The sequence below is a fragment of the Zonotrichia albicollis genome, chromosome 11 (assembly GCF_047830755.1).
Source record: "Zonotrichia albicollis isolate bZonAlb1 chromosome 11, bZonAlb1.hap1, whole genome shotgun sequence".
Taxonomy (NCBI): Eukaryota; Metazoa; Chordata; class Aves; order Passeriformes; family Passerellidae; genus Zonotrichia; species Zonotrichia albicollis.
This window is the reverse complement of record NC_133829.1, coordinates 3878820-3903604: the sequence shown is the minus strand read 5'-3', so window position 1 is coordinate 3903604 and position 24785 is coordinate 3878820. Positions and strand designations below refer to the sequence as shown.

The 24785-nt window shown below is 42.0% G+C and overlaps 1 long non-coding RNA gene across 1 annotated transcript in view; it reads right to left on the bottom strand.

Moving 5' to 3' along the window:
• The window catches only part of LOC141730614 (uncharacterized), a 39330-nt gene extending 17145 nt beyond the window's left edge, over positions 1–22185 (bottom strand). The window contains exons 1-6 of the long non-coding RNA XR_012582214.1: positions 20712–22185; positions 18851–18972; positions 15975–16092; positions 14498–14704; positions 12585–12708; positions 12137–12292 (exon numbers count right to left, since the gene is read on the bottom strand). This is a non-coding gene — a long non-coding RNA (uncharacterized LOC141730614). The remainder of the gene's footprint in view (positions 1–12136; positions 12293–12584; positions 12709–14497; positions 14705–15974; positions 16093–18850; positions 18973–20711) is intronic.
• Positions 22186–24785: the final 2600 nt, after the last annotated feature.

Sequence of the window (24785 nt, the reverse complement as noted above, 5' to 3'; positions counted from 1 at the left end):
GTGTGCTCTGACCTTACTGAAAGAGCAACGTCCAAGCAATGACAAAGCACCACAACATTTTTTCCTTCTTGGGGCAGCCACAGGGTTGACAACCAGGTGGCAGGACAAGGTTAAGCAATGCATGCACAGAAGGAAGCACTCATGGGCTTATTTCCTTCCCTCTACCAACGTTTTCCAAATGTCTCAGCTCCTTTTTGTCTCAAACTGCTTAAAAGATGGGAGCGTTCCAAGTAATAATAAACTTCTTGTCTTTAATTTATAACTCCTAAAATTGACAGAAGCCCAAAACACTTTTTTAAGCCTGAAAAGGTGGCAGAGACACATATTGTCTCCTCAGCACAAGAACTTGTGTGGCTGCGAGGAGAGAGAGCTGCCAATGCGCTCGCAGAAATAGCAGCAGCATTTTATTTATCCCAGCAAAGCTTGGCCCGTCTATTTGCATCAAGGAGCAGATTTGCCACCAGGGAGGGAAGGGCTGCCTCCATCCCTTCAAACATTGCTCAGTGTGGAGCCCTGGGCTGTGTGTCCTGCCCTGCCAGTGCCTGTCCAGCTCCAGCATCTCCTGCAGGAGCACCAGGAAAGGATTGTGAACCCTCCTGCTCGAGTGTGCAGCCCAGAGCCTGTCTTTCCTCTCCTCCCCAGCTTTCCTACTGCAAAACCTGGCAGCCAAACACCAGGCAATCCCTCTGCACCCTCCTGTTCCTCCAAAGTGTGCAGTCAAGGGGCTGCTGCACATCTGTGCAGTACCAGAGGCACGGGAGGCGAGGGGAAATGCACACACCAAATCCTCCATCTGCAGCCCCAAGTAACAACGTTGGAGGGCAGGAAAGGGAGAGGGAATGTGCTGCACACACAGCAATACAAGAAGTAGGTTTTGTGCCAGGCTCATCAGTGTGGCAGGGTAATAAGGTCAATGTGAAAACAACTGGAAGGCACATTCCCCAGTAAACATGTGCTGAGTGAAAACGGCCCGACCTTATGTTGTAGAATCCAAACCCATTGAGTCAATTGCCAGAAAACATGACATGACCTTTCAGATTCAGTGAGCATCAGTTCCAAGAGCAGGCTGCCGTGCTCTTTTCCATTTCACTGCTGCCCCCGGAGGGCCTCAAGTCACCTGAAATAATAGCTTGGGCTCAAAATCTGCACTCCTTTAATGAAAAAAAAAAATACACATGGCATCAAGTCTGACCCTGGTGGCAGATTTTTTATATGCTTAGCTCAATTTCTTTAAACTAAACAATTGGGCTTTGTTTTGCTTACTTTTTGTTTTCTTTTTAATCTTCCCAGAACTCAAGTTTTCCTACAGACAACCCATTTTTTGGCAATGGAGGAAACCTCTTGTTTTTGTGAATGAGGAAAATAATTAATAGCTAATGAGGTGCTCATTCCAACCCACAGCCTTCTCTGCCCAAATGAGTAAAGAAAAAAACTGTTTCAGTTGGAACATATTCTTTTCACTTTCTAGACTGAGAAATACATAACGATGTATTTTCGCCCACAAACCTTCAGAATCTTATTTTAATCCTCAGAACTCAAGCTGCCCATGAGACAAGCAAAGCTGTACAATGTTCCAAGCACCAGCAAGATGAGAGCTTGTGATATTAAGTGCAATCCAAACTGTACTTTCCCTCCCACTGAATTATTTTTGCTGCTAAATCCTGATTAAAATTATTCTCCCCTTTTACTGTTCTCCTGACAGACTGATGGGACTGAGATTTGAAATAAATTCAGCTTTTTAGGTGAAATATTTATTTTGGGGGACAAACAAGAAGGGCTTTTTTATACTATTCAGATTTTTCCTCTCCTCTGTCAAAAAAAAAAAAATAAAATAAAAAGCAGGAAGGAGAGGCAGGGATCGGAACCGTCTGGAAATTGTATTTATTTTGACTTGAGCTGTGCCAACCTGCAGTATACAAATACTCAGTCAAAACTGCCTCCCATCTGTGTTTATTGTGGGGGAATAGCAACATCCAATGGCCAGTTCAATGCAGGTTAATTGCAGGCGTGTATTGAATTCCCTGGAGAGCCAAGTACACAGTTAGCTCCCCTGGTGTAATCTCTTTCTGTTCCATGAAGGAAATCAAAAAGAGAAAGAACAACAATGCCAACCCACAGAAGAGCTTGATGCCTCTCTGCACAGAGGGGGGGAATCTGCAGGGAACAATAAGAGTCTATTAAATTCTTTCACTGCCACTGGAGAAGTAAAATGAACATAAATTAATCAGCTACAAAAGATGGGACAAGTGTTGGTGCAACTCTATTGAAGTCGGTGGAGTTGTGGAAAGGATAAATTTAACTCAGGATCTCGCACTGTCTGCATGCTTGAAAGTGGCTTGTTGAAAAAAGTGGACATTCTTAGAAAAGAAAAAAGGAGTGGGAGAAGCTCCCTGTGAAATGCCATCCTTCAGCATCCCTGAACACTCACATTTTCACCACAGACATATTGACATTTACCATTTCATTTCCTTGCATTTATAAAGCCATTTAGCCAAGTTTTTCAAAGGCATTGACACACTGTGGGCCTCAAAGTTTGGAGCTTAAAAGACCCAGACTGACAACAGCTGCACAGAAAATTAGTGCCCTGCAGAGGTGCAGGTTGGGCAGGGCCAGGTGTGCATTGGAAGGAGGAGAGGGGCAGCCTCTGGTCTATGTGAACCAGAGAAAACACACCAGATGTGGAAAAAGAGCAGGGAAAGGGACCTGCAGACTTTGTTACAGTCACAGCCTGGGAAATCCACAGGAAAAAGGCACAAAAAGTTCAGGGTCCTAAGGTCAACCTTGGTCTCCTTCTCACAGCTGATGTTTTATTCTGCGCACTGCATGTGGCCTAAGAAAAGCCATATAGTGCTTAACAAAACAGGAAAAAAGAGAAGAAAAATTGCTGTTTGTGATATACCCAGAAGACAGAAACTCTGGATGGTGCCAGAAGAGGAGCACAGTCCCCAAGGCCTGGCAGTGAATGCCCTTCTAAATGCACACTCCCAGCACCCACAACATGATGGGGATGGGGATCTCCCTCAGATTCCTCCAAAATCAGGTTGGAGCTTTAAAACCAGGACCAGAAGTGCAGGGTGAGGAGAAAGGGAAGGAGGCACTCAAGGGACTGCAGTGTCACACACACTGGAGGAAAGGCAGAGCCTTGGCACACCTTCCCCAGCCTGGAAGGCAGAGCCTGCTTCCACACGGAGCAGGGACACTCAGCCAGGCCAGAGGAGATGAGGACAGAGCATGAGAACAACACTCCAGGTGCAGAGTAAATCGCTGTCACAGGGAGCCACGTTATTTTCCTGACATTCCCTTTTGCTCTGGGAGTGGGAATCCACTTTAGCCTTAAAATATCTCCTTCCCAGCTCCCCAGAGAGCTCTGTGGCTGGCACAGTGACCTGATCCCCCTGTCCCACTGCAGGACAAGCTGCTCAGCACCCACACTCTGCACCAGCTCCAGAGGGGTTTCATGGGGCAGTTGGCGCCTGCTGCCCCCAAACTCCTTGTGTGTGCTCAGAATTTCAGCCTCTGAACTGTCAGCCTTGGGGGCTTAATGCATTTTCTCCTTCCTTTCCACATTGCCAGTGGCGATGTCCTTCTCACAGATCCAAATTCTTGGGGGCATTTTCAGCTCTTCCTCCCTCTTCTCCCAGACGTCAAAGCTGCCATTAAATCCTCCTGGCCAATTTACAATGCTGAAGCCTTTCAGCCAAGGCTCAGTCATCTCACGCCTGTCTCACTGAAGCTTTCTCCCCTCCAGGCTTCTGCCCTCATCCCCTCCAGTCCATTTATCCAGAGTCACCTACCTTCTCTGCCATCCTCAGATCCTCCTGCTTCCCAGCCAATGTTCATCACATCAAAGCTTATTGTTTTCACATTCAGCACCTTGCACAACTTCTTTTCTTTTGACTCTTTCCACTTCCCCCTCTTTTCCCTTTCATCCTGGCCCTCCTCAGCTCTCCCAGGAGACAATTTGTTCATCACTTTCTTCCAATCTCATGCCAGAGTTTCTTGTATATGCCAGAAACCTGATCAGGCTACAGTTCTCTACCAGGTCAGAGCTGTATCTCTTATGTCTATGAGTAAGTTTAGATCTTTCTCACTCTGCAACATCAAAATAACCACTATCACTATGAAAAACAAAATTAATGCCACACTTTTCTGTTTACTTTAGTTACATCCCAGCCTCATGCTCACACTGGCTTCAGGTGACAAGCTGTTTTTCTCAGGTCTCACACCTTTTGGGCCTAGAAGGGTTTTACAAGCATTCACAACCGTGCACTATCTCCCTAAAATCCATTCCTTATAGTTCACTTAAAACTATTCAAGCTCCCTGTTTCAAAGCAAAACCTTAAACCATTCTCCAATATTACAGTGCCTAAAATGAAATATCTGTAAGCATGGTGGGTTTAGATTCTTAAAAAGCAAAAGCTGATAAGACTTTGTTGACATCCATGAAGCATAACTGGCTTTATTAAAGTGTGATAAGCACAGAGAAGTTGGCCCCACAATCAAACAGTTGAATAGATTTAACTCACTAATTCTGAGTTCAATTCCGAAGGCACCATTGCAGCCCTGGGATTTCACACTGCCAAACCTCTTTCAGAAACTCCAGAGTAAGAACATGTTTCTCTTCACTCTGAATTCTCAGTTCAGAACAAGCTCCAGGCAGAGGCTCCACATGGGCTGTTGTTCAAACTGCTGAGCCAAGGAGCTCAGCTGAGCCTTTCAGCCTGGAGCTGACACCTATGGCCATGACCCAGGCTGCCCTCATTTACCTCCTGAATTAAAACAGAGCACAGTGACACGTTTCCTGCCTTACTCCTTGGGTAGTCTCTCACACAAGGCTTCAGACTGCAGAGTTCATCATTAAACGCAGATTTTTCACCCCCAGGAAGTTCCAGAGGCCCAGAGAAAGATGCTACAAGCTTGAGTTCCTAGAGTGGATTCAATTACAGTATGCAAGGGACATTCAAACAAGCTTCCCTGGGATAAATGAGAGAAAAGAGCCAGCACACTCAGCATGAGGAAAATAAAAAGCAATCTTCAGCTGGTGCCAGCCATGCATATTTTGAAAACCATCCCCTTCAGCCATTACCAACAAAAAGTCAGCAAAAACTTATTTTAGAATCTGAAAAGACAGAAATTTAAAGCATTTGGCGGCACAATCTGTTACTTAGGGACAAGCTCATTAAAAATGCAGCACTATTTACAGAAGGCAAAATGCAGACATGCACTTTTGCATGTAAAGCAAGCACTTATGGAGTGATAGGAACACCTTTCCTCCTGACTGCAATGGGAAGGAGAGCTGGTTAATTGTTCTGATGGATGGCACTCTGAGAGAAGGTAAAAACTGGAGAAGCCAGTCCCAAACCTCACACAAACCCATAAGGCCAGTGAGCAAGAGATTGGATTCAACAAGAAAAGAACTACAGGGCGTTAGGAGAAGCTCGGGAGGAGCTATGGAATGAGCCCTGTCTGCAGGCACATTGAGGAAGAGCAAGGGTGAGCTCAGTCAGGGAGCAGATCTGAGCAGCACAACCCCATGGCTTTGGGAGGAGACAAACTTGAAAAGGGAGGAGAGGAACCAGGAAACTGAGCTGCAAAGGCAAATGTCAAAACATGCAGGAATAGGAGCAGGGGAAAAGCAGAGAACAAGAGAAGTGACATGGTGGGAAGATGAGACTGAGGGAAGAACTCTGATTGTCACCCCAAATCAGAGGGGAAGGAGAGGGAGAGGACCCAGAGTGGAGGAGGTTTGTTATTCTCCTTTTCCCTGGCCAGAGGCCGCAGATTGCAGCTAAAGCTTGTTGGAAAACCCCACCTGCTTGAGCCAGAGACTGACCTCAACATGGATTTAAACTGCCATGAATCTCTGGCTTAAATCAAGCAGTTACTCCCCATCCTGACTGATCAGGAGCAAGCCCTCAGGAGCAAAAGGCGCTATAAGACAATGAAGCATTTTCTTAAAACACAAAGGCCCTGAACATAAACAAACACTTCAAGCTCACAGCTACAAATTCCCTTGCTTTGTGAAGCCACCAGCCATTCCTATGATATATTCCTCAAGACAATATATTAGACATATTGTGTATACTCCTTAAAACATCTGAAAATAAACACAATAACCACTGACATCATCACTACCAGGCTGATGTGCTCTGAACCTTTCTAGATCTTTTATATTGTGATTTTAAATCTCTGGTCTTCACAGCCCATGGTATCCATGGTTCCCTTGGAAATACATCTATGTAATTTGACTTTAAAAAACCCAAAATAACAAAAACAAAGAAGGCAAGAGAGCTGTCAAAAGGCTTAAACCCAAGAGTTCCTGTCCAAGAAGAAAAAAGGGGCAGATTGGCAAATTGAAAAGGGTTAAAACTTTGAGAGACTTGCAAAATGAGTAGACCAGCCTGCTACAATTCCATGGCAACCGTGTATTTCCACATATGGAAAAGAAGGAACAGTGGAAGACAGCTTCCCAGTCAAACAATATCTTTTCCTGGTCAAAGAATTTATTGTGGCATAGCTCCACAACCCAACATGACTCAAAAGACTGAACATTCTTCCAAACTACTCGGGCTTCACCAAAAAAATCTCCAGAAAAAGGAGATTTTTCAACCCCAAGACCTAACTCACTTGGCTACTTAACACTGCTCCAAGCTTCCAATCTGGCAGACAGAGAAGCATCTTCTCTATTGGATAACTGGAGACACATGCTAAGATCAATTCATTCAAAACAGCCTGATAACAAAGCAGAGGTTTATAAAAAGCCAGTCCCTTCCAGATTGTTTTGCTACTTTAAATTTTCCTACTCCAGGAAATATGAGTGAACATTAGGCAAAAATTTATAGAGGGAGCAGAAAAAGGTTTCCTCTATACCAACATTTGATGCAATAGATAATTGGAACAAATATTTTAAAAGATAATATAAAAAGCCCTTATTTCTGTGGTTTTGTTTTGTGTCTTACCTTCCACTTCCTATTCTGCACCCCTTATATAAAAAATAAAAAGAAAATAAAGAAAATAGATTTTTTTTTTTAACACGGACTGCATGGAAAATGAATGAAAAGGAAATAAAAGAATCAGTATTCCTGGTGAGTAATTTGGCTAGAGGAAAAAGACAGATAGAGATCAGATTCTTTTGATATGTTAAAAGCATCCCAAAATGCCTACGCTTTGGATGCTTTTACACAAATTATCTTTCATCATAAAAGTACAAAATACATATAATGGACAGCTCATCTCTCTCCAATGAATATGTAGCCACTAGCTGATAAGATAATAGACTAAACACTGACCTGTCACAGACTTGATGATCATAAAAGTAGAGTTTAAAAAGTTGGTTCTCATGTCTCAGGCATTTAATGGGCAGGCACCAAGATCTGCTTCCAATCTTCCAATTCTCTTCATACTGTTCTGCCTTAATAAGCACAGGCATAACCCTCAGACTGGTTTTATTTGAAAAAAGACACTGTTTGTACAAATAATTCTCCTACAACCTCAGTTCCCCAGAACTCCTTCCCAGTTAACCTTAGAATGACTTCAGTGTCACTCAGCTGCTCTGAAACAGATTAAAAATCTCTTTATTGAGAGCAGCAGCCCAATTTGGTTTAGAGTCTGATCTCGAGAGGCAGCTGAGGCATCAGCTGATGGATAGGCTCCTAATAAACAATAATTGTTATTTCTGCAATGTGCAAAGCAGCTGAACAGTTGAGAACAGAGCCTCAGAACTGGAAATTCTTTACTGGTGGCCTTCTCCATCTCCCCCTGGCACCCAGACCTCCTCTCCACTGCGCCACAGTGCCCATGAGTGCCAAGCTTTTTTTTCCTGCATCTCCTTCCCCTGTCCCTTTTTCCAAGGCAGCACAGAAAATATATTTTCAGCCCTAATAATTAACCTAACACACACCTTTGTTCCTTTACATGCACTGCAGGTATCTGATCCTTTTCTCTCCTACCCTGCAGAACAGCCTGTATCTGACAGCCTTCCCTCCCTTCCCTCAGTACCTGCCTTTGGAATCTCACAGGGTTCACCTGTGGATAAAAAGTCCTCCCTAACACAGCAGCTGAATTCATTTAAACTGGGCAGGACACACCACAGATTTATTTTATGTGCCCTGCAAGATGCCCCATTAATATTTCCTAGTTATTGGTAAATACTGCATTTCAAATGAGCAGCCAGCCTTAAAACAAACAGCCCATGGTGCTCAGACCCCAGAACTGATGGGCCTGGGTTCTTACAACAGTCCTACAACAATTCCACTGTGAGATCTCTGGAAAGTCACTGACCCTCACTACCTTTGTTTTAAACCTGACAAAGGAAGATTAGCAAAAAAAATGATAACTTATTAAGGCAGCCTTATACAGGTAGCAGCATCTCTTCCAATTAAAGTAATAGAAGTTCAGCTGTTCAAATTAATTTAGATGCTTACTTTCACTATAAAAGCTAAAAGTACAGAAAAATAAGTACACTTGGACACATCCTAGGGGAACAGACCTGCAGCTCTCAAGGCTTCCCTTTTCCTCCCCAGTTCACATCAATACTGCTTGTGCAGCACCTAACACTCATTTAAACCAATATTTATTGATTGATTTAGGCACTTTTACAGTCACAGAAGAGCTTTTCATTCTCCTTTAGTGCTATGTAGACCTAGTCACAGATCTCGGAGCAACAGCTTTTAGATGACAAAAATGCAAATGCTGAAAGCATTCAGGGCAAAGGCACACAGGCATTACAGGTGTAAAGTGGTGAGCTCCTCCCTGAGGAACAGGTTCATCTATATGGCAGGTAGCTCACTTTCGTTTATCCTGAATGTAGATTTTCTTCTTCTCCCTCACTTAGAGCAGGCCCTGGGCATCAACTGTTTTCATTCTGCAAAGACACTTGAGCACTGTGATGAGAAAAGGGGTTGCCTTTATATTTTTCTATTTATTATACTCAGGAGTTAGTGTAACTCCAAACCAATCCCATTTGGGGTTAAGAAAAACAGCATGTGATTCATTTAGGCAGTGTTAGGGACAAACACTCTGGGAGTGCAAAACCAATGTTTTGTGGCAAGTAATTAGGAAGCCCAATATGCCTGAAATCACCTTTTAGCAGTCTAAAGAACCTGGTCAAGCTCAGGCTGACTGGGAGCCAGGTGAGAGCTCAGACCATCACACCACTGGCTTGTTAAGACACTTTCACAAAGGCTTTTTGATTTCACTTGCACCAGCAGCCTCACGCTGAAAGGTTACACTCACAATCAAAGAGAATCTATGAGCTCAATGCACCATGAGCCATTTCTTAGTCACAGAAGGAAAAAGACAAAGATTTTCCCCCAGAAGCAGTGGGGTATCATTCAGCATAGAATTGGAACCTGAATACAGCATTAATAAGAGTATCAGATACATTGATCTATAGTTGGGGGGTTTGTGGAGCTCTGTGAAGCCCAAGCCCAAGAGGAATGAAAAGGCAGACAAAGAGATGAAGCTGTGGTCTTTGCAGCTGAATATACAGAGGTATATTCACCCTTGGGAACCAGCTTTTTGGAAGAACAGAGGATTTGCTCAATGTTCTGCCAGAAATTAGTGGTGAGGCAGGAGCTGGCTCTGTATTTCCAGGACTGTACCTGGTATTTCTTGCTCCTATCACACAGCTCTGGCAGGGGCCACTTCCCTGCTGTTCCCCATTTCAGGGGCATGATTCCAGGAAACCAATCTCTCTGCCTTAACTCAGCCTCTACAGGTGAATTAATGCAACCCAGAGATTTCTACAACTAGAAATTACAACAGGAAAGTCCAGCCTAGAAATGTAACACCTTTCTTTACAATGGTGCTAGGCAGGCTGGACAGCCCCACCAGTGACTGGTTAATGTTAAAGTGGTTTAAAAGGATGGAGGTAGGCACTCTGGAGTTCACTCCCTCTGTTTTCCTGACCATCAATTGCTTCCTATAAGCACTGAAATGCTAATCTTTCCCATTTAGCCATGTGGGCAGGGATGGGGATGTGGAACCTGTGTGTTTTGTCACAGGGTTAGTTATGGTGCCTTATGCATTACTGTACTGTCACAACAGCAGGCTGACACTTTATGCTTCAGACTGCACAATTCAACTACTGCCAGAAATCAAACATCCAAATTATATCAGCCCTGTAAAGAGAGGGTATTAAACAGTGTGATACATGGAATACCAGCAATGCCCAAGAAAGGATAAATACAATCCTAAGAATGCACAATCTTCCACAGAGGCTTGAAACTCACACTAAGCAGCAACCTAAAGTGGTTACTCAGAGAAAGACCAGAGAAACACATCAGGCCTAGAGTGATGCTTCTTCCACCTTCCAGCTTCTGGCAATCTGCCAGATGGGGATTTCCTGAGCCAGAGGTTGCATCTGCATCACTGTGTTTAATAACCCCTGCTGGACCTATTTTCCATGAATTTGTCTAATTGCTTCTTGAATCTATATCTGTCAGCAATAAGTTCCACAACTGAATTATGCCCTGTGTAAAAATGCAGTTTCTGTTTGTTTTGGTCTAAAGTAGCTACCTTAAAATTCCCTTCATTGCCCTTTATATTATAGCAGAGTAATTTCCAGATCATCTTTCCTATGCCATTTATGACTTTACACACACTTGTATTACCTGTCTCTATTACAAACCTAACTGCCCTATTTTATTTAATCTCTTCCAGGAAATCCATTTTGGAACTTTACATATCCTTGTTGCCCCCTCTGTATCTTCTCTTTTTCTACCACATCCCTTTTTTAGAGGGGATGATCAGGACTGTGTGCTTGTTCAGGACATGGTGGATAATAACTCTGCAAGCTTCATAAGTCCATTCTTTACTTTGTTGGCCACGTACCTGCAGGATTAATCCCAGAACTGCATTCTATGAATGATGGGTAGGTAAGACAAATGACAGAGACCATGCAGGCAATAGTAAACATTTCTGTTTTAGTAAAGTGCTAAAGTGCTCAGCAATTCATGGGAAAAATCCATTATGAGCAATTAATAATTGCTCTAAAACTCCATTTCTGACTCAGGAAATCCTGAACCCATGCTAACTTCTGCTGGGGGAATGCACCAGGGATTAGTGCAGAGTTCTGTCCTCCTCAGAAGCTCTGTGTTGGCCACTGTTGCCAACAGATAAAGGAACAGATACATTTTTGGTTCCATTTACCATGACATCTGTCTACATATTACAATTTCAACCATCTTAATTGCAGATGCATCCCAAAAAGCAAACCCAGGCATCAGGGCAGCTGCTCTCTGAGTATATTTAATTTTAACCAGGCACAAAAAAATCCAGGCTTTTGTGTACTAAATACATTTCTTGTTTGCTATGGAATTGCACTTATTGCACCCAAATGTCCCCAGCCATGCCTTTCATACCCAGCATTGTCTGTCCCTCCCCACTCCTTATCTCCAGCACCCACAGGCTCCGTGTCTGTACTTTGGAAAGTGCTTGCAAACAGAACCTGAATTAATTTTTAGAGCAGATTAGCTGAAATGCATTGAATATCTGTGTGGACATATTCATTCAGAATTAAAGCAGGTCTAATTCAATTTAACTTACTCTACTTCCAAAGTGAATTAAGTAAATGTAATTGAAGCTACTTAAATTCTGATTAAGAGTCTTGACATCTGCTGCAAGTGAAGCTATGTTATCCACAGGGAGTTAATTCACCACCAGAAGTGTGGAAACACAACCAACTGCATAGCAGGAAAGCTTGAGAAAAAGGAAATCGTTAGTCCCTGAATTGCAATAATCACCACAGTGTACTTATGCTAAATGCATGTTTAATTTGGGAGGCAGCATTCCTGCATGACAAAAGAGGGAAATAGACTTACCTGCTTAGAAGAGCAATAATATAGATTTTTTTCAGTATTTTTAAAAATTTTTGTAACAGAATTATAGTTGTGTCAAAATCCCAGAGAAGTTGGTTAAGGAAAAAAAGAGATGAAGTTGCATCACAAGAAGTGCAACTGCAATCAAATCTGCTTTGCTAACTCAGTGCTGTGTGAGTATCCATCTTCATGTGGGGGAGTAGAAAATGGCTTAGAAAATGACCTCACTTTGTAGGGTACATCACAGAAAACCCCCGTGTGCCCTGCTGGGCTTGGCTTCTCCCTGTCAATTTGCTGCTCAATGTGCTTGTTCTCACCTGATGGCAGAATCACAGAACCTCAGCCTCTTGCTGCCTTCATGCTGTACCTGTTTCAGGCCACATTGATGGTTAACTCTGCTGCTACTGACAGTGAGAGAGAGGCCTGTGGGAGTCCTGTCTCTTCTGATCTGTTTTGTCTATAAATCAGGAATTCTGTTATTAAAAAAAAAATATAAAGCTTATTACACTTTTTGCAACCTTCAGTTCATCCCATGCCATTATTATGCAACTTTTTGTGTACAGCAGCAGTTATTTACTACTGAACTTGAATCTAAAAAGCAGCTTATTCTTCACTTCCCTGCTGACAAGCACAGCAAAAATAGAGTTGCTGGGGTTACTGGCCCAATTTGGGCTTAGGAAGATTCCGAAGTGACTGAATAAAGAGCAGAGCAGCAAAACATTGCTTGAGACCAAAACAAGGCAGTAGTGACAAGGGAATAGGTACCTTCTAGATTTACACAGCCAGCAGCTGTCCCCATGCTCTCTCCATGTTTTTCCAGGTATCCGAAGTCCTTGTGGTCCAAGGCTTTTGTTGTCCAAGCCACAAGTTGTGCTGGTCTGTATTCAGACTGGAGGGACACACATGACTTTAGCAAGAGATAAGAAATAAAGTTGTGACACTTCCCATGAGAAATGTCTAAACATTTTCTGGTCCAGCCTCAAACCCAGTACTGAAGAGATAAAATTCCCTTTCTGCTATAAATATATATGTATTTTTCCTAACTTTATCTTCTAAAATTTTACAAGGTTTGACACTTGTTTCTTCCTGGTCACCCCATCCCAACAGCTGCACTGCCAGAGGAAATTTCTCCAGAATCTCTAATATTAACACTGTGCATTCTGAAAATTAGGACTTTGACTAAGAAATTTGCCTCCTTTCCCTTCATTCCATTTGATTACAGTCAGATAGAATTTTACTATAGAATCAAGGTTAATTTCATGGATTTTTAAAGAAATTCCCAGTAGAAATCTGAAGCCTCCTGGTCTCTAGACCAGCTCTCCTTGTCTGCCCCACAGAAGGAGTGCCAAGGATATGCCTCTGCCTGGATTCTTCTCTCCTCCACAAATTCCCCACACAGTTCAGCTAATTTCCAGGTTGTACTAGAACCTTCAAACTTGTTAACTTGTTTTAACTACTTTTCACTAGCAATCAGAATATGTTTTCTACTTTAAAAAATACTGCTTGAAATAGAAACACAAAAAGAATTTACTACAATGGTGGGGGGGAAGAAATTCATGCAAAAACCAAAATGTTTTGTTCTGAAAATTCCCTTAACAAAGTCCATATTAACACCAAGTGAGAAGAGGGAAAATGTGCTACAAAATATTTCTGAGAGATTTATTCCTCTAAGAAAATGTTTATTGACAAAGACAGGGGAGAAGAAAAATCAAGCAGAAAAAGAAAACACACAAAGAAACCCCAAAGCCTAGAAAGAAGTGGGGGAGAGTATCTGAAGGCCAGAAGTGATACAAGACCTTCCTACCTCATCTCCAGATCATTTCAGAGCAAGACTAATAATACAATTTTAATGACACCCGTGTAGGAATCAGTTTTTCTACCTGGAATTTCTTGCCTGACAAAATGATCAAGGCCTCGGCCTCAGGTAATTCACAGAGGAATAATATGTGAGAAAAATATAATTTTAATGTCTTGTACCAAAAACGCTGACCAGCTCTGCCCTCTATACTGGCGTTATTAGTTCACTGCTTTCACATAATGGGGAAGCAGCTTTGCTGTGTGGTCATAAATGAAGTAGACTGGAGAAGTTTAGTTCAAAAGTGACAGAAAAAAGAATTCCAAGAACTCTACTGAGGAGCTCACTGGAAAAGTGGGGCTGAAGATCTAAATGCAGGAGGTGGATGATTCAGTAATGAATGGAAGGCTCATTTTGACAGCTTGGGCTGCCATCCAAGCTAATTTGTTTCCAAGCCTTCAGTTTGCCAACTGAAGTGGCTGAGGAATAATAGGCCCCCAAAAATATTTCTAAGGAAACACAATGCCCATTATCACTGAAGGAGAAAGAAACTGCACATTTCAAAGAGCAAAAAGAAATTTGAGATCTGCCAACTTTGGCCAGTTCCAAATGACACAGGAAGGAGTAGTTATAATGTACTGAAAGGGAAGAAGACGAGTATTGTTAAATAAAATAAATTCAAAGTAAAAGTCGTCATAAAAAATGGACACAATAAATAGAAGGATGTTTCTTTCATAGAGAGATGATTTTATGGCTGAGCCCATGCAAGCAGTCTATGATAAAGAGGAATAGGAAAAAAATGAAAAATAAATTGGTAAAGAGAAGTAATATATAATAACATGAAAAATAATGAACCAGTATCCTTATGTTTGACCCAACTGACCATTTAGGCCACAGCTCAGGGTGTGTTGATTTGACTCCTCCAGCCAGGAAATGGAAAAAGACACGTTCTGTGTATGGATCAGGCAGCTGCAGAGACCAGAGCTGCTGAACAGGAGCTGCCTGTCCCTGCACCACAGCTCAAACACAGCCACGGCCACTCTCTGCATTCATATCCTGTTTCTTCATGTTTATCAAGATGACAGCTCTCCTAGAAAGAGAGAGATTTGATAAATACGGAAAGAGTTTTATAGATTAGAAGAACCAAATGATCCCCACTAGAAAAAGGAGTTAGGTTAATGTGCAGGTAAGCAGAATGTGAGATTTTTAAGTGTTGAGAAACTACTGCATGGCTACAAGAAATACCTTTAGAGGTTGTATACTCTCTTTCAAAACAGACTTTTATGAAGAAGCTAGAAGTGGCTGGGTGGGGGGATTGTTTTCTTTATGCAAACACATAAAAAGGTTGTTAGTTGTAAAATTATTTCCATAGCTTTTTTCTCTATCTAAGGGGGAAAAAATCCTGTTCTCTATTCTAAAACCTGGTCACCAAAATACTGAAGCTACCTGCTAGCCTTCAGCTTAGATTTTCCTAACATTCAGCAGCTGCCAAACTCCCCACTCACATGCTACACACTTGATGCCACAAACAGCCTCTCTTTTTGCCAGCAGTGTGCACTAAAGCAAAGCAACATTTTACTGAGAGACTTGCCAGCCTTTTAAACTACATCACCTCTGTGCTGCCCCAGCAACACAGGCCTACAGACACAGCCTCCTCTGCCTCCCAAACATCTTCCTGATTTGAAACCTTTTATTTTTCCCCTGAATTTTTAAAAGAATGAAGAAAAAATGAAACTTCTTAAATTTTCTTGCACTAAGATTTCTAAGTCCCAAGTGGTTTTGGATGCGTGTTTCATGATAGATGGTATTGAGGACCCTTCCTAATAGATTTATACAAGTGTTCCCTACCTGCATTCCCACTGAGAAGGGAATCAAGCACTGAAGGTTATTTTTTTCTATTTCTACTACAATTGTACTACAAAGCTACTTAATTAAATGGGCACTCAAAGCTCATGTGCTCCCTCAGGGTAGACCTAAATAGCAAAGGGAAGGTGTGACTGCAGCTTCAGTGGGTGCATCAGGCCCAGCTTCCACCCCAGGAGTATCACAAAGCTACACCTGAGCAGGTTCCTCTGCAGACTGAATCACTGCACACATTGACACACCTCTGACACCTCAGTGGTTTGACAGGATCTGTCTAAAAATAGCTATGGCAGCATCAGGGCCAGCACTGGACTCACTAAATATTTGAGAAGATAAGACATGCAGTCCCTTCTTCCAACCACACAGAGAATTTCTAATTTCTCAATTAATTTCAGGGCCTTTGTAATTGTACCTATTGCTCATCCCTAAAGCCAACAGTGTTTCCATGGGCTCATTTCCAGCAAAGATACACTTTTAATAAGTATGCACTGCCATACCTTGCATTCTTTTCATGTCAGTGGTTTTCATGGGCGGTCACCTCTCCTCAGCAGAGCCCAAGGACTTGATACTTTGCAAATTGATTCTTCCTCATGAGAGGGCACTGGCTGGATGCCACTGAAACAGAAATAACCACGATTCCAGAGGTAAGATTGTTTGTGTTTATTCAACAAGCTGCATCTCCACAACATTCTTATAGTTGGAAATCCATGTATTTTAAGAAATTAACCTTTCAACAGAATTCTGACAAAGGAGGATGTTTTTCTGATAGATGAACAGTATCTTGCCACACTTAAAAAGATTAGTATTTGTGAATTTTGACATAATTACTGATTTCCTCAACAGATTTAAAGTCTAAGTTTATCTTCATGTTAATCCAATTTCATGCCTAGAACAGAGCAAGCACAACAGAATGTCTTTCGTAACCTTCTGATATCATTAATTATTGCTACATTGGGAGTTACAGCATGGAACAAACAGGTTTTTAAATGGAAATCATTTGTCTCTCAGCAGGGAGACTCAACAGTTTTATTTCCTTCAACACCAAGCAGCATTCAAGTAATCTTGTTTCATGGTGATCCTCCCTCGACAACCTGCGAGTCAATGGTGAAATCCCATCTATTTTGTTCCTGGATTGGTCAAATATGCTGCCCATAAGGGGAGGTGTCTATTTCCTCTCCTAATTGTGGAGGAAGGGTTTTCTATATGTTAAGGGCATGCTTTCCCAAAGCTGTGGGCATTTGGTCAGGTTTCCTGGTGATTTTCCACAAAAGGAAATCCCCTAACTCATTAAAAAAAAAAAATAGATTAATTGACCGGTTCAGTAACAAGCTGCCCCAGGACCCAATAAACTTTACAAAGGGTACATTCCAATTATGACTGGGCTCAGCATGAACCTGATAAGTAAGCCAGCAGAATCATTCTCCAGCATTAAGAATTTTTTTTTCCTTTTCCTCCATTAATTTAACTCTTTATTGGCACTTGTGGATTGACCAACTTCTTATTTTCCCTTTCCCTGTGAATGTTAACCCTGCTGGTGAACTCCCAGCAATGTGATCTAGCAGGGTCAATAAACCAACCCCTGGTGTCCAGTCACTTTCCTGGCACTGCTGTGGCCTTGTAAGAAGGGTCAGCTACAGCACTGCCTTCTCCCACACTATTCCTGGTGTTATAAAATAAATCCAGCTCCCTGGCCAGGACAAGGGAGAGGGAAAGTCATTTTATCACAGCAGAAACATCTACTGCAGAAATTGGAAGCACCTGCTAGCAGAGCACAGCTACAAGCCTGGCTTCACTGTGTGAGGGAGGTGCTACAGGGTCTTTTGGCAACAACCACAACTGCAGTAGCAGGAGGAGGAGATGCAAGGCAGATATTAAATTAGGGAGATTAAAAAAGAATGGTTACTGGCTACAAAAAATCACTATTTTATATTGTCATGTGTTAGCCCATCATGGCATTAGACAGCACAGAAAGGGCACCTAAAACTTGAGAACCCCCATCCCTTTAGTGCCCAGCCCTATCCTAAGGCACTGTCTGGAAAAGCCTGACCTTGGTAACACTCACCTGTCAGATGAGACTAAGCCTGGCTAGCCAGAAAGAAGAGCTCCTAATTTTAGATCTTTGGAGGGCTCCCCACCCAAGGCACCAAGCTGTGTGTGGGTACAGAGCACACACATCCACTCCACCTCCTCTCTGCCTGTGAGGAGCATTGTGGAGGCTCAAGCTGGGCACAGGGCTGTCCTTGGGTACCAAAGACATCATTTGGTCACCCTGGCAGCATCTGGATGTGGTTCAATCAATCATTAGGCACCTCCTCCAGAGACAGGCTGCAAGGATCAAGTTGGGGTGCCCCATGAACTGCATTTGCTCTCCTGAACCCTCAGCCTGATTTGGGTGCAAGACAGCCTTTACTCACAGAGGCTCCTCTAGGAAACATTCAATGATTAGCTCACTATTCATGTAAAGCAAACTTACACACCTGCCTGGTAACTACTGCTACTTTTAACACATAAAAATGCACAGAAATTTGTACAGAAGACATTTAAACTGTTTGGACCTGCATCTACTTGTGCTCAGATTTTGAATATCATTTTCATACATTTATTATGCCTAGCCTGCACTGTATTTCTTAGCGAACAAGAATAACTGTAATTATTGTTGTCAATCAAAGTTGCTCTGAAGTCCTCAGCTTTTACTGTTTCAATAACTCATTTTAACCGGTGGCAAATGTCTCCAACAAGCACTAGAGCCTAATTTGCAGTCTGGTTCCCTTGTCATTTTCTGAGTCATCTTGGTGGAATGCTGTGAGGCAAGAGATTAGTTTTAGGACTTTTTTTCATCTTCCTTTTCTTTACATCTGAGGGCTGTTAAGAAGTTTGGTTTCAATAGCTCAGACATATCCAAGGCATACTACAGGTACCGAAGGTGCAATGAAATGCTAAGTTTATTCTACTTCACTACAAAGAAAATACCTGATAAACTGTTCCAAAGTCAGCCTTAGCACATGCAGGTGCAGATGTTATTGGTTTCACTGAAATTACAGTGCTTACAACTGGTGCTGGATTTAGCTCCTAACAAGAAAACTCCTCAGCATCACATAGAGATCAACAGTGATTGCACAGCCGTGTGTGTAAATCTGGAGTAATTCTACCAATGATGCACAAACCTCGAGGCAAACATCAAAATAGCTAAGATGCCAAAAGCAGACATGATACAATGCTGATGGAGTAATAGGTAACTGACAGTTTCCTCCTCAGATCCTTAATCAGGTGTCACTGAGAGGTGCTAATATAATTAGGGATGAGATATGGATTAATAGGAAGAAAATATCATAACCTCCCTCCTACAATAAAATGGTTCATAGACTATACTTACCCACAAACTGCACCATTCTTCTGGTAGCATGACATTTGCTAAAGCAAAAGCCTGTTGATAATTCTCTGTAGTCCTATATAGCACTCAGCCATGGCTGCTCTTCAAAAGGCCATATTTATCCCCTGGGAAATATAGCTGTATTAATATGACATTTTGTCACAAATTAATCTTAAACAGGGGTAATATTTTTGACACTGAGTTGAAACTGGAACTAAAAGGCAGTTCAGGTGGTTAAAGTAGCAATATCCTGTCGCAGACTTATATTCCCTGAGACAATACTGTTATGGTGTAACTACCAATGTACTGGGATGTACTGAGGGGGAGAACTGAGCAAGTCTTTCTTCATTTTAACAACATACAGGATCATTGGACTTCTACTCTTTATTACAGCTGGCAGTAATGCCCACTAATCCCAAGGACCAGAGCCTGTGGTGCCAGGTGCAGTACAGAATAACAAACCTTGTGCTCAGAAAAAGCCAAGACAGATAATTAGCACCTCATCTCCCATCACGATGGGCTGCACTGTTAGAAGTAGACAGACAATTTTAAAAAGATTATTTAAAAAAAAAAAAAACTGATTTCTCATTAAAGCGATTAAAAGTGGCCTGGTCTGGCTTTTAATTGAAGTCCCATGGCACAAGTCAGTTGTGACGAAAGGGATTCTCTGTGATGTGCTCCCTTTCCTGCTGTGGAAGTTCCCAGGCTTTGTACAGTTCATCAGTGCCAGGCTAATTAGCACAGTGTAATCTTGCCACTTACACTCACTTCCCAACTCATTTGCACATAGCTCCCACTATTGCAGAAATCAGGGTAAATTCATACTACACATTTCCACAGCAGATGACCCTATTATACAAAGGATGCTGGAAACCTCTTTTTATTCCATTCCCCCAAACTCCATGGTGCTCATGGTCACTGAAGGTGGTTGGTGATTTGGTGTACCCAAAAGTTCCCTGAAGTGCCCACAAGGTAGATCTCAGTTGTTCTTCACCAATTGTATGTCATTTGCCTTTAATGGGATCATTTTCATTAAGACTAATGTCTCCTCCCTGGCTGTTTAACCGAATTCCCACCTCAACCTGAAGGCTGCAGCCACAGGCCATTCAGAAATATTTGTGTTACTCAACAGACTGGAATACCCACACTTGTGATTGTTTAATATCAGTCCTGGAGATGTGATGTGAAGCCTGCTGACCACTAGCAGTCATTAAAGCTCCTATGACACTTTTTGCAAGAGCAGAGGGTATTATTAACTCCAGGATCCTGGCCATGCTCCAGTTTGGATAATTACATTCTAGCACACTAAATTTCCCCCTGCAGTTTCAGATGGGGAACTTCTGTTCTTCACTTCCTCCTGTAACAACCAGAGCAAAGTGTGGCTGGCACTGAAATGCCAGCGTGTCCCAGGCAGGGAACAGGACTCAGCCCATGGGCTCACACTCTGCAAAATGCTCTGGGACTTGTTAGCAAGGAGGTGCACAAAGCATGACCTAGAAAACCATAAAATCACAGCTCTGACCTCGGTGGCTCTGCAGGTTGATCATGCTCTCACATTGCTGGATTTTATTTCTGGCAGTGCAATCCACATGAAAGGCCTGGGTGTCTTCCAGTGCTGCACCCAAAGTCCTCAGGATGCACCAAGAGGTTTTGCTATTGTGTGTTTTATCAACTGCTTGGGTAATTGTAATTAAGATCTAAAATTAAGGCTTTCTATGCCTAAGAATCACTTCATTGTACTCAGTATCCAAGACCTTTCAGGTAACAATGGGATCTTCTGTAAATAGATAGTAAATACAGGCAGACATTAAGTTCTGCATTAGGGAACACCAGAAAAGACTGAACTAAGGGTAAGATTTCTTACTTGAACAGGAAATGTGTATTTATCCAGCTGAGTTGCTTGCTCCTTCTAGGTACTATGAAACCACAAGGAAAATGCATCTGTAGTGAGGCAACGAGGGCCCAAGGGGTACCATTGCCATGGCCTAGAGAAAGAACAGAAAGAGACACTGTGAGAAAGAGAAACATTTCCTGTAATTTTGTTGGGAGAGACTACTCACAACATATTTAGTTTTAAAAGCTCATTTGATTGATTTTCATATGAAAAACGTTCCTGGGAAATCCAAGTCTGGGATTCAGAAATTATGATGGCTGAAGGGACCAAATCACTACAAAATTAAAGAAACCTTGGAAATACTATTTCTGTGTTCATCTGAGAACAAACAGACAGAATTCTCTTCTCTGAATTTCTCCAGCTTAGCATAAGAAAGATGATATGCTGTAGATTCTGTTGCTTCAGGCAACTGATGAGGAACATCTTTGATGTGCTTTGATTAATTCTGCCTTCTTTGATTCAATGATATTTGGTTCCAAGTCCACTTTAAAAATAAAAAATCCTTACTACCAGAGGGGAAAATATTAAGGACATTTTCTTGGGAAACACTTGGGCTTATGTTATGAGTTCTTATTTAAGATCAGAAAGTTTTCCTGACTGTATTGTTCTCTCTCCTTTGAGCTGGTCACCTCGACTGCAAACCTGGACACCAAGTACCCTCTCCTGGGGTAGCACTTTCCATCTTTTAGCACAAGAGAAAAATAGGAGTGAAAGGTACTTCTGGAGAAACTGTCACTCCCTTTGCTTCCAAACTACCTGATTGTTTCTAACAGACACCTATCTGTCTTTGTGATGGAGATTTCGTGCTCTCCTGGAATGATCTATTTTGAGATTTGACTATCCTACCCACTCACGCCTTCAGACAAAGAGATGCTGTCAGGAAACATCAGAACTCCAGAGAAATACAGCCATTTATGTATTGTAAACTGGGGAAGTTTATATAAAAATATAGAGAGCAAATCACTTCAGCAATGTTTGATTAAAAAATACAAGTGGATTATATATCCAGCCTAGGTGGAAAGGGATTCAGTTGGAGTCAGAGCAGCTGGAATCTGCCAGGCTCCCTGGCTATTCCACAGCTTTTGAACTTCACCATTGTTAATTTTGCATCCAGCAGTTTTGGATTAATCAGAGCAGATCACGGTACCCAGCTATCTAGGTCTGACATCCAGTTTACAGTAGAAGGAACAGAGCCAGGAAGCAGAAGGAGGAAAAGAGGGACCACCTATTGTGCTCCATTCACTGGGCAGACATCCTCAGACTCTAAGTCCAAGAAAACTCCCACCTGTTTCTGAACGAGCTGTTCAAAAGCAGCATTTTCCTGAATGGATCAGTACAGCTCAGTACTAAAGGCTCTCCTACAATGAGCCAATGGCATTTTTATACTGCACTGAGTTAATATTAGTCTACACTGCAGTGTGTGTACTGATCATGTTTGGAGTTAAGATTTCTTTTTTTTTTTCAAGGAAATGTGAATTCCCGTATGCCCTACTTTGGTAGCTTAAAGATTGTAGGAGGTCAAAAAAAAAATAGGTCAGTGAAAATAACATTGCAACAAGAAATTAATTGCAAAGAACGTTTAATATGACAGGGGACTACATAAAATCCTATTATATTTCTTCACTATCCTACTCAGTAGTCTGTACTACTGCTATACTCAAAGGCCAGGGCAGTCTCCCAGGGTAAATTGCTACATTAGTTTGACATTTCTGGCTCCAATTAACCTTATATTTGAGCTATTTTCCGAGGATTTTTTTTAAAAAAATCTCTGATAAGGTTATGTTTTTCTATTAGAGTTTCAATTGCTTAATGGCCTGTTCCTGGTGCCAATCCCTCTTTAAACACACCCTAGGTAAGTAAAATTAGGCCACAGTTTGACAATACATTGCTCTTGGCAGCAGGACCAGCCAAGGTACTCCAAGTTCTCCCTCCTTGCCCCCGTCCACCATGTCCTCTGCACCCTCATGACAACACACTGCACCATCCAGGAACCAATCTTGCCAAAACCCTGTCTCATCCAGGGATTGTGAAGAAATCAGAAGAGCACAGAGGATCTCTGATTTCACAAGAGTGGTGCCAGATCCTGAGGTTTTTTCCTCAAACTTTAAGGTGCCACACTTGCCACATGGTACCAGGTCACCATGAGGGAGAAAAACTGCCATACTCCACTCATCCCTAGGGGATCATGCAGGAAAACTTCAGGAAGAATTTGTTCATGGAAGGGGTTGTTAAGCACTGGAACAGTTTGCCCAGTGCAGTGCTGGGGTCCCCACCCCTGGAGGGATCCAAGGAAGGCCTGGATGTGGCACTCAGTGCTCCGACAAGGTGAGGATCAGTCCCAGGTTGGTCTCCATGGCCTTGGAGGTCTTTTCCAACCTCAGCGATTCTGTGAATGGTATAAATTGGATTAGAGAGGTCTTCCATGTGCAAAGCAACCTTGAGAAAGAAGAAACAAGATTTACCTCTCAGTCAATATATTAAAATAACACAGAACCAATGCAACAAATTGTCTCCACAAGGACAGAGCAGCACTGAGTCCTTGCTGACACCATAAGCACAGAGGAACAGCACCTTCACTCTCATGCTCCTTGCAGCTCTTACTGGCCCTTTGAACAGGTAATTCCAAGTCAGAAAACACTGCCAAGAACATGCAAAAATTTGTTGAGAACCAATGATCCCTGCTCACAGCTGCAGATCCAGCCAGATCAGTATCTTCCGGGAACAAGTCAAAGAGAACTGAGAAGAAATTCAAGAAAGATTTTTCTGTGGCCTTTTGCCCAAATAATGTGCAGTGAAAGACACTGGTAGTGAAATCAGCTTCCTCTCCTTCCACGGACACAAACATATATTTATTATTTGAGCTGCACCAGAAAGTAATTCTTGGAAGTGAGTCTTGGCCTGTAATTTGCTGGCAAGCGGCTCCCTCCAAGTATGAAATTTTCAAAACACGAAATTCAAGCTCTATGACCTACAGTCTGGCAGACAAGTCAATTTTCATGCTTTAATCATGATCCTGCTATAAATGCTTACATTTATGAATGCAAATTCATTAGCTACAAGCACTTGCCAAAAAAAAAATGTATTTTTGAAACATTCCCAATGTCAAGTCTGCTTATTTTAATATTTCCGGAATAGAATTACTTGGGAAGTGAAAACATCTTAAATTTTATTTTTATTTTCATATTAATGTATTTCAAATGGAAAGAATAATAGCTAGATTTTGCAGCTCCATCCAGCTCCAGCACTAGGTAAGGGGTAATAATACTGCACAAAGCATCATAGAGACAACTACAGAAGTGGGAGAGCTGAGATATGGTTGGCAAGGAAACCACAACTGACAATAGCCTGGGTTTTCACATGCAGAACCTCCAGCTCTGTGATGTTAATTATGTACAGCACAGCTCTGCTGCTGAACTCACCCCATTGCCTGCCACATGAGCCAAACTAAGCAAATACTTCATCACCTCACTGAATTTCTCTGATAGACCCAGTGGAAGTAAATGATAAAATTTCCCTTTACTTCAGTGGATACAGACCAACACCTTGGGCCTTATTTTATTTATTTCAATCCATTCCTAATATCATTTACCATCCAAACTCAATGGTACGGTAAAACCCACATGATGCAATTCGGTACTGTACTTAAAAAAACAGAAAGATTTTGGACACACAGAGTAATTGTGGCTAAGATTTTCAAGACTGATACTTAAATGAGGCAACTTAGTAAGTCATGGTGTAATCTTTAACAGCACAGCAGCTCTTGAAATCATGTAACTAAAATGAGGCACTTATTCAGGTGCATAAAGAAAATTTAGAAAAGTTAGTTTACTTACCATCAAAAAACCCCAACACTAAAATGATGATTCTGAACTATAAAAATCAATACAGAAAACATGATCAATATCTTGTTAAAATAGGGCATTTACAGAAATTAATAAACAAGATTAAAGCCCCTATTGAAACATAAATCACAAGTGTGACTCGCAGGCTATGCGGAGCTGTGCAGACATAGATCAAACTTCAGGCAAAGTTCAGCTCTAATTG